Source organism: Rousettus aegyptiacus, unplaced genomic scaffold, assembly GCF_014176215.1.
Source record: "Rousettus aegyptiacus isolate mRouAeg1 unplaced genomic scaffold, mRouAeg1.p scaffold_m13_p_10, whole genome shotgun sequence".
Lineage (NCBI taxonomy): Eukaryota > Metazoa > Chordata > Mammalia > Chiroptera > Pteropodidae > Rousettus > Rousettus aegyptiacus.
This window is the reverse complement of record NW_023416285.1, coordinates 3,714,617-3,733,477: the sequence shown is the minus strand read 5'-3', so window position 1 is coordinate 3,733,477 and position 18,861 is coordinate 3,714,617. Positions and strand designations below refer to the sequence as shown.

Genomic DNA, 18,861 nt, shown 5'->3' with positions numbered 1-18,861 from the left:
GTAATGTGAAATGAGACCAACTGAAATCAATATTAAGAAATTTGAAGCAAGCAAATACTTTTTTTTTCCTAGGGGGTAGTATAAAACGTATGAAATTACAGTACTAAGAAGTTATTAATTTGAAATTATAAAGTGGAATCGAGGATTTCAAAATAGTCATAGATTTTTCGAAGACTGTGAAAGCACAGGAACGCAGAGCGGGTTCTGGAAGAGCTGACCTTTCAGAAAGACGGCGTTGACTCCGCACAGCTGCCTGACCACGTCGCATGCTGAGCCACAGAAGTGCGGGTCCCCCAAGCCCAGCACTGATTAAAGCTGTGTTTTCAGGTTCCTAGGTATTATGCCAACCGGCTCCTACACAAACATTCAACACTGAATGGATAACCCAACTTAATCATTAAACCTGAACCAGGTGAGAACAGGAACTGTGGCAAGTTGCCTCCAGAGCAGAATGCCCAGGCAGGCGGGGTCACGGAACGTCCCACGAGCTCGGGACAGAGAATCACTGGTGGCAGAACATCACCTGCAGCCAGAGCCAACGAGCAGGCACTCAGAAACGTCTGTGGAACGAAAGAATAAAGGAATGTTCGCTCGAAAGGGGGAAATGGCTTTCTGAGGTTACTTTTTCACAATAAAATGACTGGTGATTAAAACAGAGGTTACGCATGGATTTTGCCCCTCTGCCCACAGGCCAGATGGGTCACAGTCCCCCACCGCTAGGGTCCAAGCCACAGAACTGGGGCAGGTATGTGAGCCTTATTGGAGCACAAGCCAAGCATCAGAGACTGCGTATCCTCAACTGGATGTTAAAGTGGGTTTCCAGCGCTTGGTACTATAAAAAAATTGGCCTCTTCAACTACACTTTAAACTTCTTTATCATAATCTTATTTTCTGCTTAGAGTGGAAAGGTGGTGAAATATGCAAAATATAAAAAATACAATAAATTCAACCCATAATATCATCACCTAGAAATAAACTCTTATCACTTTGATGTATTATCCATTTTATGCACATACATCCTTTATATAATTGAAACCATATTAGATGTACAATTCTATTTTCTACTTATTTTAATTAACACCATAACAAGCACTCCCCCATATAATTAAAATTCTTCTAAAAGGTACTTTAATGTCTACATAACATTTCGTTTAAATTTACCATGTTTAAATTTACCATGTTTTGGCTATTTGTCTATAGATGGACAACTAGGTTGTTTGCTCTAATTTTTCATGGGGATAAATTATGCTGTAATGAACATCTTTCGCTAAATCATACCGGAGTATTTCTGTATACTAAACTTTTATCTGATTTTGTAATTTCTAAAGTCTTAAAAGAGGAATTACAATGCAAAAAGTTACAGACATTTAAAAATCTTGACGCAGATGGCCAAACACTGTCCCAGACCCAGAAGGACCTACTGGCCGCACAGGGTGTCCCCAGTCCAGGCGCAGGGCTGCTAAGCAGGCGCGCACAGTGTGGCCGAGACTCCTGCCCCTATGTTTGCCTGTTCAGAATGACTGCACTTTAAAACAGCCAGCAACACGGTTATCCTCACACCATTAAACCCAATTCCTTTTGCCTCAGGTTAGTGATCACTTTCTATACACAGGGCAACATAAGACTCAGTTTCCTCATCTGGAAAATGAAGAGTCGGACTAAATGACCTCTGAGGCTCTTCTGAGTTTTAACGCTTTGCGACCCTTATCTGCCGCTGCGCAGACACACCGCGTGTGTAGGCTCACAGGACACTGACCGAGAATAAAATACAACCCATTCGCTTAGAGCCGTTCGGCTGTTACTCAATCTGGCTTCTCTTGGAGCAAATCATGAACAATAACTGCAAATTGGAAATACTTAAACACAATTGCTTTACTGTTTTATATAAAGAAAGATAACGTTCACTTCTGGTATTTAAATATATAACCCGGCTTTTGATTCTCAATTTGGGCTCCATAAAACTAGATGCCACAGCTGGAAATTCTGATTCGAAATTATGACTTCACAGAAAACCAGATGCTCTGTGGAAGATAAGGTTTCCTGTAGAAGTGTAGCATTTTAAGCGGCAATCAAAAATCTGATTTAGATTTTCTGCAGGAAAAAACCAGGAACCTCCAGGACACTATAAGCATGAAGAACCTGCACATTAACAGAACGGTGAAGTGGCCGCTGTGCTTCACATTGCGTGACAGCGACGTACCACAGTTATCTCATGTGCGCACGCAGACCTCGGTTACCCTCACGCAGACCTCGGTTACCCTCACGCGGGCCTCGGTTACCCTCACGCGGGCCTCCGTTACCCTCACGCGGGCCTCCGTTACCCTCACGCGGGCCTCCGTTACCCTTTAGGAGTGACATGCCCAAAGTGTCTGCCAAATTCCCCAAAACCAGCGCAGGCAAACAAAAAACAAATGACAACATGACTGCCCTCATCTTTGAAAATTACATTAGCAGAAAAAGAACCAAAAATATTCTAAACATTCTAGCAGAGAATCGAAGCAGAATTTTGTTATTTGAAAAACATAAAACTTACCTAAAACAATGTAATTGGGAAAACAGAAAAAGAATTTCAGGAAAGCAGTACTATTATTAAGTTAGCAAGACAGCTAGCTACTGAGTCAAAAACTTTACTTAAAAAAGACCATTTTATTCTTGAAAATCGAAAATTAACTTCATAGCATACAATGTTACTCAGGAATTTTTAAATTGTCCTTTTATATCTTTTCAAAAGGTTAATCGATTTGACGTCAAATTTTACATAAAAAGTTTTTCCCTGGATTCATTATTGTTTAAAAAATATTGAGTCTTACTAGATGCCTTGAGTGGAGGAAATTGTGGTTGGGGAAAAAACACACACACAGCGCTCTGCTCTCAGGGAGTGCGCACAGCAGTGTGTCCACGCCACGGAGGGATGGGTGGAACGCGATTTCCAGATCGACCTCCACATACACTCTTTGCTGAAGCAGAACCGCCTGAGGATCCGCGTGACCCGCGCCCGCTGGTGGGCCTTTTCGAATCCTACCCTTCGCGATCACCCGCCCCGTCACACGGACGGGCACAGCTCCCGCGAACCTGAACCTCACCCGGACGCTGTCCTGGGCGCGAAGGCCTCGGCGAGGGGCACTCAGAACTCCTGGGGGAGCAGGAAAGCGACCGGCCCGTGAAGGGACGGCGCATCCTCTCACAGGACCCGGGGTGCCCGATGTTTTCCACGCGGCAAAACTGGGGAGACTCTGAGTTGTCCGCTGACAGAGCATCAAAAAACAAAAGTTCTGATGACAGTTTTGATGTGTAACTCGGAGGAAATTCTAAGAACTGAGAGGAGGGGCTGTGATTCACAAACTCCTTCCATTCTTGTCCATTTATTTATATAAACACGGTTTCTTAGCTCTAAAGTCAAAGAAAGGAAAACTGTGAACATAGTTGATTTGAACCCTGTCATATTCTAGAAAAAAGCAATAGTCATCCACTGGCACATGATCTAGTTAGAAAAACAAAACCCGTCCATCACTTTCTAAGGCTTCTCAGATAAGTTTTTAGTTTTTATCCATGTACACTAATTGCAAAGGTAACAGAACAACTCGACTCAACACAATCACTCAAAAGACAATAATGACAGCCTTTTGGTCACCACTTGAAATTTTTTAAAAATTAAATTTCAACTTGCATACCTATTTTTGTCGCATAGTACAAGAGAATGGTCGATAAAGGGTTTCCAAGCACAGACAGACAGGACGCTGTTGTGTGGGGGAGCAAAATGCAAACGTGAGTCCAGGAGAAAAGGGCTGTAAAAGTTACGGCTATAAAAACGGGTTTTCGGGGATTTCGCAACAATGGCAGCAAACACAGTATTTAGATTCCGTGGGATACATTTTAAAAAGTGATAAAAAGGTTCACTTTAAAATGTCAAGTTTTATAGTATACTGAAAATTATATCCTTTGCAACTATTTGAAAAATTATAGCTGTCAGCTTGAGATATATATATGAGCGATTACCTACTTTTTTCAAAATTCTTCTAGAGGGTAAATGAAAATAAAATGCTCAAAGGGCACTGGCTGGGTCTGGTAGGGTGAAAAACGCTGACCATACATAGTTACGAGGAATGAAACGAAGTTCTGTGACGCAGAAACACAGGGAAACTGTGAGAGCGTAAAAGCGGGGTGCCCAACCCAGCCCGGGCGGTGGGACGCACAGGGTTTCTGCCTCAATGGCCACCCTCACGGGGCGGTGGGCTGCATTTCGTCCGGTTCACTCATATTCCCAGGGTCTAGAATGAATGAATAAGAGTGATGTTTGTGCTAGAAAATAAGTAAAAAAAAAAAAAAAAAAAAAAAAGAAGTTGCCAGGAGAAAAGAGGGAAGGCAAAGTGTTCCAGACAGAGGGAACAGCACACGCAAAGGCTACGAGGCAGAAAAGAACATGGAATACGCAAGGAACCAAGCCAGACTGTGACGTGCTTGACAATCTACATCAGAGTCTTTTTTTCTAAAGAGGTAACTGGAAATATTTTAAGCATGGAAGTGACCTAGTCAGGTTTCTTTTTATATATGTATTATCTCTCAGAAAACAAAGAACCTGTTGCTAACCAGTAAGAAGCAGGAACTCATGCATTTACCCGTCAAACGTTAACCGAGTATCTGCTCTGTGTCAGACCCTGTACTGGGCACGGAGGGCACAGGAGTAAACGGACAGTGGAGCCCTGCAGGCCGTGCAGCCCATCGGGAGCTACTTACTTTAAGACAGTGAAAATACAATAATTTTTAAAAATTATTATTTATGCCTACAGCACCTGGTCTTCCTAGGCGGTCTCACATCCAAGTACTAACGAGGCCCGACCCTGCTTAGCTTCGGAGATCAGACATGGGGCTTATTCAGGGTGGCATGGCCGTAGACCACGGACCGTGGCTCCACTGGGGTGTGAACCCAGGACCTTCTGCACGTAAAGCAGACGTGCTCACTGCTACACTATGGAACCACATCTGAAAAATACAATAATTTTAAGACTAAGAGACAATGCTTGCAAATCACATATCTGACAAAGGACTTGTATCACAACTAAATAAAGAACTCTCTAGCTGAACACTCAGAAAACAACTCAATTTTAAACTGGGCAAAAGACTTAAGGGTACAGATACCTCATTAAGAAAAGCAAACAGGCGCATGAAAAATATTACATCGTTAGCCGCCAGGGAAAGGTAAATGGACAATGAAGTAGCGCTACACACCTACTTAAATAACTACAAACTGCTGACAATACCAAGGGCTGCTGAGGACGTGGAGACCCCGGGACTCTCGCGCATTGCTGCTGAGACTGGAAAGGGGACAGCTGCTCTGGAAAACGGGTTAGCACTTTGTGCTTTTTCATAACGGCTTCGATGAGATTTAATTCATCGGTGTGTTTTCCAGTGGTTTTAGGGCATTCACGAGTTGTCCAACCATCACCCAAACCCGTAACCATCAGCAGCAGTCGCTCCCCATCCCCCCCCCCAGCCCTAGACAAACCACCCACTCTCCTTCTCCATGAACCGGCCTATCCTGGGCATTTCGTATCAATGGAGTCATACAATACGTGGCCCTTTGCGACTGGCTCTTTCGCTTAGCGTAACGTTTCCACAGTCCGTCTACGCGGTAGCGTGTGTCTACTTCATTGCTGTTTGTGGCTAAATAATATTTCACTGTATGGGCAGACCACATTTTATTTATTCATTCATCAATTGATGGACACTTGGATTATTTTCAGTTTTTGGCCATTACGAATAATGCTGCTATGAACGTTTCTAAACAGGCAGGATTTTTTTTATAACATTAAACATGCACTTGTCATATGACCTAGCAATCTCAGAGACAGAGAGTGATACACAGACAGACAGAGAGAAGCAGAGACTGACTGACTGACTGACTCATCCTCCAAGGCCAGGTGGAAGCTAAGATGATCCCTAATCAAGGAATTTAAAAAAAAAAAAAAAGCCAAAGAAAGTTTTTAAAAAAGATTCAGTGTAAAATGTCAGTAATTCTAAACCTGACCCCAGTCTCGGCGATTGGCTGCAGGACTGCTCAGTGTCTCAGGTGTTCATTGTCGAATCATCACTAACATTCTCTTCATCAGTCTGAGAATCCCGTGAACGTGAGGCAGGGGACTCGGGGGTACCTGGCTTTCTGACGGCTTCAAAGGAGCAGGCTGCTTGCCGCCCCCGTTAAAGCGAGGCCGGCCATCCCCTGGGCCAGCAGTGCTGCCCGAGGCTGTTGGTTGGAATACGGTTCTACGTTTTGTTCCACGTAGTTGAACATTGGATTTTTATCATAGTTATTCCTAAAAAAAAAATGGATAGTCCAACCCTGATGCATGAGTTGAACATAGATCTCAAAAGAAATCTTGAGGACAGCGTAATTTTGATGCCATCCTAGTAGCAATTAATGAACGGGCTTCGCTTCATAAGTTTTAAAGTTTGGAAGGTATGTTGTTGAGCTGCCCCAACAGCGCCTGCACGCGCCCACCTGGGCCTGGGCGGGAGGTGAAGCAGCAGTCTGTCCTCTCAACCTGGCTGATGGGCTACCTGTGTATTAGATCAGCTGTGTGCTGAAAAATCTTAAATTTGGGACTGAAATGTGTACCAGTAACCAAACAACGCTCAGTTCGTTCATTCCTACCCCTCGGTTAGTTAAGGTTCTCCTGAACAGAAATTAATCCTAGCTGGCTTTCAAAAGCCTGGGGGAGGGGGAGGTATTGAGTGGATACTAACTAAGGTTTATGCAACATATCTGAAAGACAGGTTAAAATTCAGGGTTTATCAGCCGAAGCACTGTCGACATTTTGAGCCAGATAATTCTCTGTTGTAGGGGAATTACTGGGGGTGGGGGGGGGGGTGCAGTTGTCCCCTGCACCTTAGGATGTTTAACAGCACCCCTGGCCTCTACCCTCTGGATGCCAGTAGCAGTCCCTTAGTTAGCTATGACAACCAAAAACGCCTCCAGACATTGCCAAATATCCCCTGGAGGCAAAATTGCCCCCAGTTGAGCAGCACTGGTTTAATGATTAAAACATGGGAAGAGCGTGGATACAGCTGGGCCTCTGAAACCACTGGAAGCAGATACTTCAAACTTCTCTGGAACTCCCTTGATTTCTAATCCCTCTCTTCTCTGCATTTTAGCTTTAATTCTCTAATTGCAGCTCAGCAATGGAAGCACGACCACCAACGGCTCCTGAGTTTTGTTAAAATCCGGTCCTCTGGATAAAAAGCGACTCTTTTTCCTAATTCCAATTTGTAAAAAATCCTAGGGAAGGCCTCTGATTGGCCTGATTGCAGTCTGGTACCTGGCCCTGTTCTGTGACCTGGAGGGTGAGGGGTATTCTACACGTTTCCCAGGGAGCAACACACACACAGCGGCTTCTGCGGAAACTACCGGTTTGCAGTCAGGGGCAGGACAAGCTCCCAAGAGGAGGAAGACGCTGCTGTTGATAGGAGGCTGGTCTGGGGGCAAGAAAAAGAAGGCCTCCGCCGCCACCGCCCAATCCCGACGAGAAGCACGACGCAGCAACGTACACCCGAAGGCAGCGCAGAAAGAGGTCTTCGCACAGCACGCCGGGCCCGCTTCCCTCCACTTGGGGCGCGTGTCTGAGTCAGGTCTGGGGAGCTGACCCCACTGGCCCCGCTGCGGACCGCGGCTAATGTATGGATGAGTGGGCAGGGTATGTCTTATCTGCGCTTAGCTGCTTTGTCGCTGTCCTGTAAAGTGAATTTCTGGGTGACACAGTTAAGCAAGCGATGCATAGATGACATTCAGAATATTACTATCACTGTGCTATTACTGCCCACAGCCAGACACGACAGAGGCTGGTATGCTTTGTGGGCCACTAACAAAACATACTTTTACCGTGTGGCCCTGCCTAAGTCAACGGAAGACCGTAACTGAACAACCATTGCCCAATTTGTGGGCTAACAGAAAACCAAATGTTTGCCTTGAAACTTTCCAACTGAGTTCAAAAATAAAATCCAGGAATACGATAATATATATCAAATGGACATGAACGCATTCAATTCAGAACGTGAAGAAGGAGGCAGTGTAAGTCAGCAAATGCGAAGACTTTCCCAAAGACCACGAGCCAGCAGGCCGGAAAGCCTCCCCTGGCGCTCTCGTTAGCGAACCGCAGGAATCGGGTTCTAAGTTAACTGAAGAAGCACCTGCGCCTCGAGAGCGGCGGTCAGGTCTCAGCCCCACCTCAGGCCGCCTTGCTCGGAAGGGGTCCCCACTCATCTGTGACCTCTATGGAGTAGGCTTGAACATCTGAGTACAACCTTATCCCAGAGCAGCACCCCCTAAGTGGGCCAAGAGCAAGTCATAATCAAAGGACAGAGAAAAAGGTCTGAAGCAGTAAAGTGGGGGAGGGGATTTCAACCGCCATGGTCACCTCAGTCTACTTTCTGGAAGCCACGTCTAATGGCCGGAGCCCTCGCTGTTCTGTTCTTGGATCTCGCTGTGTTATACTGGTTTTAGGGCACTGTCCCCGACCTCGCTGGCACCAGGGACCGGCGCTCCTAGGAGAATCTAAGGCCTGCCGGCCCGAGGCGGAGCTGAGGCGGTGACGCTGGCCCTGGGCGGTGACGCTGGCGCCGGGAGGTGAAGCTGGCCCTGGGAGGTGGCGCTGGCGCCGGGAGGTGGCGCTGGCGCCGGGAGCGGCTGCAGACAGAGGAAGCTTCGCCCGCCCACCCGCCGCTCTCCTCCTGCTGCGCGGCCCGCTCGCTCCTGTTCCTAACAGGCCAGGTGGAACTGCTCCGAGGCGTGAGGACTGGGGACCGCTGTTTTAGGGGCCACATTCCCCAGTGAGCAACACACAGGAATAGCAATATTTTCAAAGTTCATCAGTGGTTTACTTAAATGTGGCACCTAGAAAAATCTCTAAAATCCCAATTTTAGGAAAAATCGCACTCCTACATTTTAAATGGACACCTGACCAAAAGGACTAATCAGTGCGATTCTTAATCCTTGGGCGGGTGCGGAGCCCCCAGCACTCACTTCTTCCCCGTAGAGCCGCGGGTCCGAGGCCTCCTGGCTGGTACAGCGCTGGCTGGCTGCAATCAGATAGCCATGAACTTCTGTCTTCTCTTATAAAGACTGATGTTCACTAGTTGCTTTTATAAACGACACGATGCCTTTTCATTTCTACCTGAGGGGAGGGGCGCGGTGAAGACCCCGAGGGCCTGGGGGAGACCCACCACGTATGTGAGAGTGGTCGGTTGGTCGCGCAGGGAGAGCTGGCCACCCCGCCTTGCACGGAGGGAGAGGGTCCGCCCTAAAGAAGACACGGCCACCCGAGGGCAGCCACCACCCGACTTCGAGTTCCAGGAGGCGACGGGCTGCACGCATTGACTTCCCTGCATCGGGCGGCACTGAGGGCTCAGTAACTGCTTACTGAGTGATTATGTCTGCAAGGATTCTCCATGAATCAGGACGACTTGTAAATATACAAATCAGAGGAACGTTAATCTTCTCACTGCAGATGGGGAAAGCAGCTCCATAAATATTATCATATGTCAAGCGATCCATTCGCGAAGCACAGCGACAGACAGCAGAGCGTCGATGAGAAACAGACTTGTTCGCGGACTAAACGCATCGACCCGCGCTCTTGTTCTTTAAAATTGGGAGTGAGAAATAAAAATAAGGTCCTTTTCCCGGCTATTTGGCTATGGCAAAAAGAGAGCTTAAAAGTTATGCAGATGTGACTTCTATTAACTTTTACGGGATCCTTCTCTCCTACCCGTCAAGACTCAGGACCCTAAATGGATGATCCGCTTTGTCCCCATTTTTCAACACACCCATGTAGTTAACCCTAAGCTCTTAGAACCTGACTTCTCTCCTACTCCTCCCTGAGACTGTTCTCTGCATGATAACCAACCAACCTGCTCGAGCCTCCTGGTCTTTCCTCTGCCCCATGTCACTTAACCAATTATTTAATCCAAACGCGCTCTTCCTTGGGATCCACGGTGCTCTCATCCGTATTCTTTATTCTCTGAGGGCGGAGCCCAGGAACTGTCCTTAGCTCCTGGCCAGAGCTCCTCTTAGCCCCTTCTCCTCTACCCTTGACCTGCGGAGTTCGCATGTGTCGTGTCACGGGGCGGAGCGTGCAGAAACGGCTTTGCGGAGGGAACGCACTCCGCGTGAACGCGCGGCTGCCTGGAAGTGCCCTCCTCCCACACTCGGGGTCCGCTGCGCGCCGCCTCACCGTGCACCCTCACACCGCCCTCGCCTGGGGTTCAGCCGTGCGGACGATGCCAGCGACTCCGGCGTGTCTTCTGCTACTTTTACTGGTGCACACAATCGGGCATATTTATATCTGTTTACTTATGAACACCTACCTACCTTTACGGCCGAGTGGCCTTATGCTCTGTCAATAAAAGCTGATGTTTATTGAGCTTTTACTGTCGGCCAGCCACTATCCTAAGCAGACACCTTAACGACCCTATGAGGCAGGCACTGTTGCAATCCCCATTCCACAGACGAGAAATCTGATGCACACAGAGGTAGAGACACTTGCCGGGGCTGCACGGCCAGGAAGCACCGAAGCCGGGGCCCGAAACCGAGGCGGACCGGATGCCAGCATCTCTGCTCTTAACCGCCACAGGGCGCCGACGCCCCATCGGCCCCGTTTTCTTCCAGATTGCACACTCATAACGGCCAGCACTGTTTTCCTCCCAACCACCCTGCCAGTGTCTAGGAGAGCGCTCCGGAAAAAACAAGGGTGCATAATCCACACCAGAAGTTAACGACTTCTACTTCAATTACACTCCTTTTCTCTCTTCCGCTTGGCTCATTATACTCATCCAGCAAATGTTTTCTGCATTTCTACTGCCACCATGCAGCGTGCACTGGAAATCAAACGGGACACGGCCAGTGTCCTCCAGAAGCGAAAGTGGGGAAAACAGTCCCCGAGCGCGGTATAGGTCAGTGGGTGATGTAACGGACATAAACGCAGGGGGCCTCCTATCGACCAACGACCAAACCACTACAATCTTCTGTGTGTCCGGAATGCATATAAAAATAAAACTTAAAATATTTACAGAGAGCCTTGATGTACCAGAAGGAACATCGGGTTTAGAGTGAGCTCTGATCTGAATTCTTGTCCTGACGCTTTGGGGTGTATGACTCCGTCAACTCGGGTTCTTTGAAGCTCACGTCCCTTCTCTCTCAAACAGGTGGCCTTCCTAAGAGGATTGTGAGAGCCAAGCGAAAATGGCCAACTGGAATGCTTTAAAGAAACACTGACTACTGTTCACAGACTCGGACCCCGGGTGGGCCCTGCTGCTACACAGCCCACAAAGCTTCTCTGGTCGATACCAACGGACCAGGAACCAGTGCCCTCGACCCTGAAGCCTAACTCCTCCGAGGCTTTGCTCGATGAAGCACAAGCACCGGGCCAGAGCGCGCGCACGACGGAGGAAGCGCGGCCGGAGCAGCAAGGCTATGGGCAGCTCAAAATATTTAAATATTATCTAGGAATTTTGGCAAAGAAGTTTTTCTTAAAACACAGAAGGTCACCACCGCGTTTCAGATGCTTATGCAATAGCTGCCGCCCCCGCCCCCCCCCCGAGATTCAGGGCGTTCATTCTCCAGGCAGCGTTGGATACAACTGTTCTGAGGTATTTATTGGATATAATCATTGCATATTAGACCATGAATTTTTCTAGAAACTTTACAACCATTCCCAGTATGCTATATTATTTTTTAAAAGTTGTGTTCATTTAGGTCTCACCATCGTAGGGAAGTTTTAAGGATTACGTCATGGGGGGAAGAATACTTTTATTTGGTTGCATGAATGCACTTTCTGAGAATTATATGGGGAAAATGAAACTTAAAGGGGATCACGAATACCTTATGCTTACTGTTTCCATGAATAAAATCTGGAATAACATGATATCTTTGCTTGCTTCCTGCCCCCATGCTTCTCAGGATCTTCACAGAGGGGGTGAAAGGTCACTATGAACTCGAGACACCCTTTGGGTCATCCTTCCTCGTCCACCCCCCCGTCCCAGCCTTTTCAGAGACCAGCTCTCCTCCCTAGTTTCTGCTTCTCTCACGTAATGTGTGGGCCACCGAAGCTGCCTCCTTCGTGGCACTTAGCACGATGTGGATTTTTACATTTGTTTATTAAACTGTTCACGCCACTTCCACAGGCCTGTAAGCTCCTTCAGATCACAGGCCGGTGCTGTGTTGCGCTCTCCCGTCGGAGTCCAGCGCCAGACACACCGCCGGGTCGTGGCCGGCACCTGCTCGGTCTGCCTCCCTTTCATCTCATTCTCCCGGGCTCGGTTGCCACGTCCATGCTCCTTTCTCAGATCACCCAAGGCCTCTTGACCCAACGCTAGTCTCCCTCTCTTTTCCCTTGGGTGCCATCTCGGCATGTAGATCTTATTTCCCGCCCCGGGTGACTCTAGCCGTGCCGGCGCCCTGCCCCTGAATACCCCCTACCGTCTCCCCGAGCAGGCCGGCCAAAATTCCTAGATAATATTTAAATATTTTGAGCTGCCCATAGCCATTCATGGTAATTCTCACAGTCATCACATTATAAAGTGACTTTAAGGGAAACTGTTTGAAGTGTATTTTGAATATTATCTACTATATCTAGTAGATACCAGCCTGATGAGTAAATGCAAAAATAAATGTATAGAGAGAAAAAACTGTCAGACATATTTGAGAAAAGAAAGACTTATTTTAGCAGTCTACCCATATTTTAAAAGACATTACGTGTAAAAAGCAACTGAAAATTTCTAAGTTTAAAAGGAAAATTATATTTTCCTGGCACATAAAAAAGAGCAGCAACATTTTAAAGGCTACTTAAAAAAAAATACTATTCGTGGATATTACCCCTCCCCTACCCTCGCGGTCTTTTCTCCAGTGCAAATTATTGATTTGCAGACAAAAGTAGGTATTCAGGAAACAAACATGATTATAGCATGAGCACTCGCTGACACAAAAGCTTCTGTGATGAGGAAAGGCAGGAATCAAGTCTAAGAAGGAAGAACAGCAAGTAGCAAAAACGAATCCTTTAAGAACGATCAAACTAAACAAAAAATAAAATTAGATATAAATTCAAGTTTTAGACTGTGGTCAATTGAGGTCTAGACAAAACCCTATGTTTGTTCACTGCCTAGTCTCCAGTCTGCTCCAAGTTTGAAAAGGTAATTGAACACAGTCTATAATTACTGGATTAGACACAGATGGGCTCTGTACATTTCAGGGGGAAAAAAGCACTGTTTTGATTCATTTTATGATTGCCTGTAAGGTCAGACTTTTCAAAATGTACTTTCATCTGTTAAATGGTTTCTCAGATTCCCTGGGGTATATCTTCAATAACTGTGATGTTTTAAGCAATTTGGGCCTATCAGATCCTGTCTTTGAATGTAACTAGCTGCCCATTTTCTAGCATTATAAATGTGCATGTAGGTTAATTGCTATATCTCTTACATATTTTCTGAAGTTGCAGTATTAGGGGAAAAAAATGAAAAACTGTACCCCTTTTCTGATAGGAATTGGTCATATTGATGAAGATTTTCGCATAAGAAAAAAAACTTGGTTATTTAATGACATGATTTAATGTCATCTAAAGTCCATGAAAAATATTTTCTAACCAACTCAAGTGAAAAACAGAAACAGGAAAACATCAGCATTTTGGACGAAAGTTGTAAGCAAAGTAAGTGTAGATTTCTTGCAACTGAATAAGTTACAAAACGTACTTGACTCAAAGTCTATGCATTTTTATTTAATAACTGTAAATAACTAGGAAGTATGTTGTCTGTGTTAATGCACAAAAATCTAAAAAAAAAAAAACCACCCTAATCTAATCTAAAAAAAGAAAACACCTAAACACAGCATTCTGTCTCACTTAGAATAATAATGATGTCATTATCTAGCCATGTATTATAAATTCATAGTGGAAAATAATGTCTAACTTGGAGAATTCGGCATTTGGTCCCTTCAGTGTAAAAGCCCAGCCTATTTGCAAACATCGCACATTAAAACCATTTATTCACTAGAGCTAGCTAGACACAAGATTTTTAATTATGAAAATGTGGCATACTTAACAGCTTCGGTTAAGATCCCAGAAAAAGTCTTCTTTGCTTAACAGACTTAACCCCGGGGAGTGGATTCCGGGGCCCTACCCCAGGTCCGAGGCGCGCCCTGCCCCCACCACCAGCCCGGAGAAGAGCGAAGCGCCGCGGAGGCCCCGCGGCTGCGGCTGTGCCCGGAGGAGCTGCGGGCGGAAGGAGCTGGAGCGAAGCGCCATCCCCCCGCGTCTCAGTCCCACCTTTCGGGACATCGCAGCGTGACAATGACTCCTTGATTTTTTTAAAATCTCCTTTCCAATTGTAGCTTAGTTTTCTATTCCCAAAATTCCTTTTGGTTAGCTAGTCTGCTCCTGATAGAAGAGAAACACCCTAATACCGGAAAAACAAAAACAAAAACAAGACAGTGTAGAATATGGAATAATTTCAAAAAAATTTTATATGTTTTAGGAAGCTGGTTGTGTGTGTGTTTTTAACACATGGAAAAGGGGAATTTACAGCCACGTAATAAAACCTGAGTTGATATTCTTCATGAAGTTACACACGCAAGCAGGAAGCATTTATACTTAGACAAAACTCACAGCCATGTTCAAGAAAACCAATTTTACTGACGCTCTCTACAAGATGCATAAATGTGATCTACTTATAACCTCCTCTTGTCACAAAACCACGGAGTTTCTAAACCACAAATAATCCCGTGTTTTTAAAAACACACTAATTTGAACACGGGAGAAAATTTTGTAGAACAAATGTTTAGATCACGATTTGCATGAACCCAGCAATCATCATTTCATTTGTGTGCTCCTAAAAAATACTGCAAATATAATGATCTCACACGTATTAAGGAAATGGTTTTTAACATTAACTACTATATATTTGCTATATCTTTATATATGGTTTTTCTTTTAACAATTTGCTAAACATAACTATATCTGTATTGTGACTAGTGCCATGTAAAAACTATCGAAAATTATTAACAATTTCCGTCCTTGCTTTCCTCATACACAAAACCAAGATAACCCGAGAATAAGGCATTTGTACAGCAAACGAGGACAGAACTTTGGCCACAGTACAGTGCTGTTTTGTGCTTTTTCCGTAAGGGTGCTTGTAAACTGAGCACAATGAGCCAACTAAAAGAGTAAAACCGCCAGCCAGGGAAGCTTCTCTAGGTAAATCCACTTGTGAATTTAAACACGAGTTTCTTATGACCAGTTCCCAAAAATGTTACCTTAGCACCAATTACAGACACACAATGACTTAAAGAAAACAAGTGTTTTTTAAAACATGTATACGCTATAAATTAATTCCATTCTTCCTTCCTGCCTTCCTCCCTCCCTTCCTTAATTTCATTTCCAAAGTCACAGAAAACACATTTTAAAAGATTATACTATAACGCATTTGATCTATATTATTCTGCATCAGCACGGGTTTCAGCCTAGCTCTAACTCACAACCATCTGTACTCACAGACATGTGCACTTTATTTTTTAATATTAATACTTTAAGTAAATTGTGAGCTTAAACTCATGACACCGACTTGAAGAAACAAAAGAAAGCCTGGAAAGATTTCTTCTTAGCCTTTCTCAAAAAAGGCCTTTCCCTTTTTAAACAATTTACATGATGTTTTATGGTCCTTTTAGAAGAGGATTATAGTAAATGGCACTCCAAGTGGGTTGTGTGAACCCACAAACCACTCCTCATAAAAACTGCTATAATTTTCTAGGACAGGGACAATAAAATATCATACATAAGCCAAAGCTAAATCACAGTGTGACCACAGTAACAAACACATTATTTTCATGAAAATTAAGTATGATAAAGCTAACAAAGAATGACAAAAAAAAAAGAAGAAGAAAGAAAAAGAAAAGAAAAAAGAAGCCAATTCACAGATCTGTCCCAAGCACTTACATAAGAATTTACAGAATTTTCTTTCCTCCGCTTCCTAAGCAGCTTGAAATACAGGTGCTAACCTTGTATCCAAGCTTCCTATGTAGTTCATCTATTTTCAGTAAGAGATTAAGAAAATAAGTAACTTCAACTGTAGCTCAAAGAACACTTTAAATAAACCAATCAACCTACCTAAAATTATTAACATTTTTGTTTCTAACTAAGTGTTAAGCTTTATGGGAAGTTCTAATGAAATTTTCAAGAGATGCATTTCCCATTTCGGGCCACTAGGGACCAATAAGGGTCTTCCATTCCCAAGTCAGCGGCTTAATAGTTAATAGAACTAACGTGATGCAGGTACCAGCACTGTATTCCCCTCTCCCTAGCAGAAGCAAGTTCATTACCTGGAGAACAGCTGAGAAGATCCCAGCACCGTGTACCAAAAGGGGAAGATCAAATGAAATTTTAAAATGATGAAAGTAGTTTGAGTGGCACAATTCTTTAATCATCATCTACTCTGAAAAACTTCCCTCTTCTCCCTTCCCCTTGCAAAAGTTACTAACCATTAAAACTGAAAATAAAATACTAAAACCATGCCTTCTCACTCAAAGGTGGGAGAAACTGCAATACCGCACTGATAGAGAAAAAATAAAGCCTGCCTAATACGATTCACTGTGGCTGATCACTGCGGCTTATTGCTAAGTCAGGCATAATACTGAAATTAGGATCGGTGAGCCACGCCAAAATATCTATAAGAGAATATCATTTACAGAGAGTTATCTTACGATGCAGTAACGGTGGTAAAATGAAACAGCATTTTCTACTTAAATCTGTTATTATTAATTCTGGTTAAACTATTTAAAATATTTACAACACTCCTTTATTACAGCAAAACACTGGAAGAGAGCTGGAATGAAATCAGACAAAACCCAAAAACGAGCTAACTAATGGAATCCTTAACAGAAATATTTTACTCCTTTTCAGATTCTTATGCTAAAATGGATGACGTTCCAGAGTAACGAATTATGCTTGACGTATACGGTATTTCTGCACAGAGCTTAAACTGCCCAACTCTTTCGCATCTCAAACATCTGCTAGAACGGCACGCACAGAAACGTGCTCTCATCTTCCACACGCACAGTGTGAATATAATTCTCAATCAGTGGAACACCTGACGGGTCTACCCGTCAGAGCCTTTGCACATGAAAGTGCACTTTACACGAAAAAACGTTTTTGCTTCTAAAACAAACTTTAGTAAGACACTTTAAAACTATTTATACTTTATATATAAAGAACAAATAGTCACATTTAAACAGTCTGCTGTTAAAAACTAATTTGTTATTCATGAAGTTAAAGGTTTGTATGATAAAACGTTGGATTTGTTCAGTCTAATGAGCTTTTGTTTGTGTTTACTGTTAATGCCTTCCATATACTTCGGCCTCAAATCAGAGCTTCCCAAGTGGAATCTGCAGAGAAAAAACGCTGATTCCAAAAAGAAGACTGCACAAACAATACGTAGCTCCAAGATAAATAAATCTATCCCAGCTAACTAAGCTGCTCCTCCAGGTTGATCAGGCTCCTCCCTCGTGAAATGTATCTTTCAGAAAATTTAGGATGTCCATATGTCAAAGACTTGCAAGTGAAATGATCTTCAGAATTTAAAAAATTTCATCAGCCAAAAGCAACAATGAACAATTTATCTAATCTTGCAAACAGATTTGAAGACTCTTCGAAGACGCAAAATATCTTCAACTCATCCCACAAAATCCGACCCGACTCGTCCTCTGATTACTAAAGTCTACCCACCACCCAGTTCGCCCCGCCCCCCAACTTCCCTTTAGACTCTGTTATTTACCTAATATGGCAAAATTTTTATGAGCAAAAAGAAGAATTTACTGAAGCTCTTTTCACTTCAGGCCTGGTCTCCTCTGGTCCCCTCACTGACATTCCTTTGGCCCCACAGCATGGGGGTACAGGCCAATCTGCATGGCTGGCTACAGACGTATCATGAAGCCTTCACGATTGACCACACAAACACAATACCACAATGTAGGTCGATTTGTGCATTCAAATGCCAACTCGAAACTTACATGGAAGTAAACTTAAATCTAAAAGGATAGAATTCCACTCAATGATCCTAAAATTATTCAAGGAATCAATCTCCAAGAATGCATCATGAAATCAGGAGAGCCCAGTTAAGCTTTAAAGGGGGGGTGGGGGGCAGAGAAGAAAGAAAGAAAATGAAAGACTTTAGAAGAGGCAGCAAAGGTTTCACCAGTCATCATACCATTGAAAGAGCTCAAACTACAGATGAAGTTAGAATACAGAAGATTGTAGAAAGGGCACTTAAAATTATTAACTGATCAAAAATTTGTAGCTGTCATTAAAAAAAATACAACTTAGCAATTCAGTTCAGAAAGAAGAATATCCCCAGGAACATACACATCTGTTTAATATTACAAGCCAACTGTCAACATCCTAAGTGAAGTTTTAATTTAATATTTTTTCTTTCTTGATGTTTTACCTTTAATCAATGCCTCATGAGAGTATCAGCTTTCTATAAGAAACTGTTAAATATAAAGAAATGTTATTGTAGCATGTTTATAAAATCATAGTTCGAGAACTTTTTATTTTTCCAAAGCCTGACCACAACTTAATTATCTGCAGGACATTCCAGGCTCACAATTGCAAGCTCCAGTTCCCAAGCAATTTTAAACAATATCTACTGTACAGGACTGAGGGTACACAACAGACCGCAACATGGTTATATTTCTAAAAGTCAGCATTAGGCCCTTTAGACATGGTTTTTATTTTCATTAAACAATATTTGTTTCCTCACTAATCATTAAATGGTTTTCATCACTATGGCCTGTTTTCCTTTCGCATGTCAGTTGTTAGCATCAGTGTTTGTGTTCGT

At 43.9% G+C, this 18,861-nt stretch overlaps 1 protein-coding gene across 4 annotated transcripts in view; it reads right to left on the bottom strand.

The window, feature by feature from the left end:
• The window catches only part of STX18 (syntaxin 18), an 89,807-nt gene that overhangs the window by 55,485 nt on the left and 15,461 nt on the right, over positions 1-18,861 (bottom strand). Inside the window, exon 1 of one of the 4 annotated variants that reach the window (XM_036227494.1) lies at positions 219-4,276. The exons of the other annotated variants lie outside the window; for them this stretch is intronic. The gene's annotated coding sequence lies outside the window, so the exon portion shown is untranslated. Of the gene's footprint in view, positions 1-218; positions 4,277-18,861 lie in introns of those variants that run through there. 4 annotated transcript variants of the gene reach the window in all.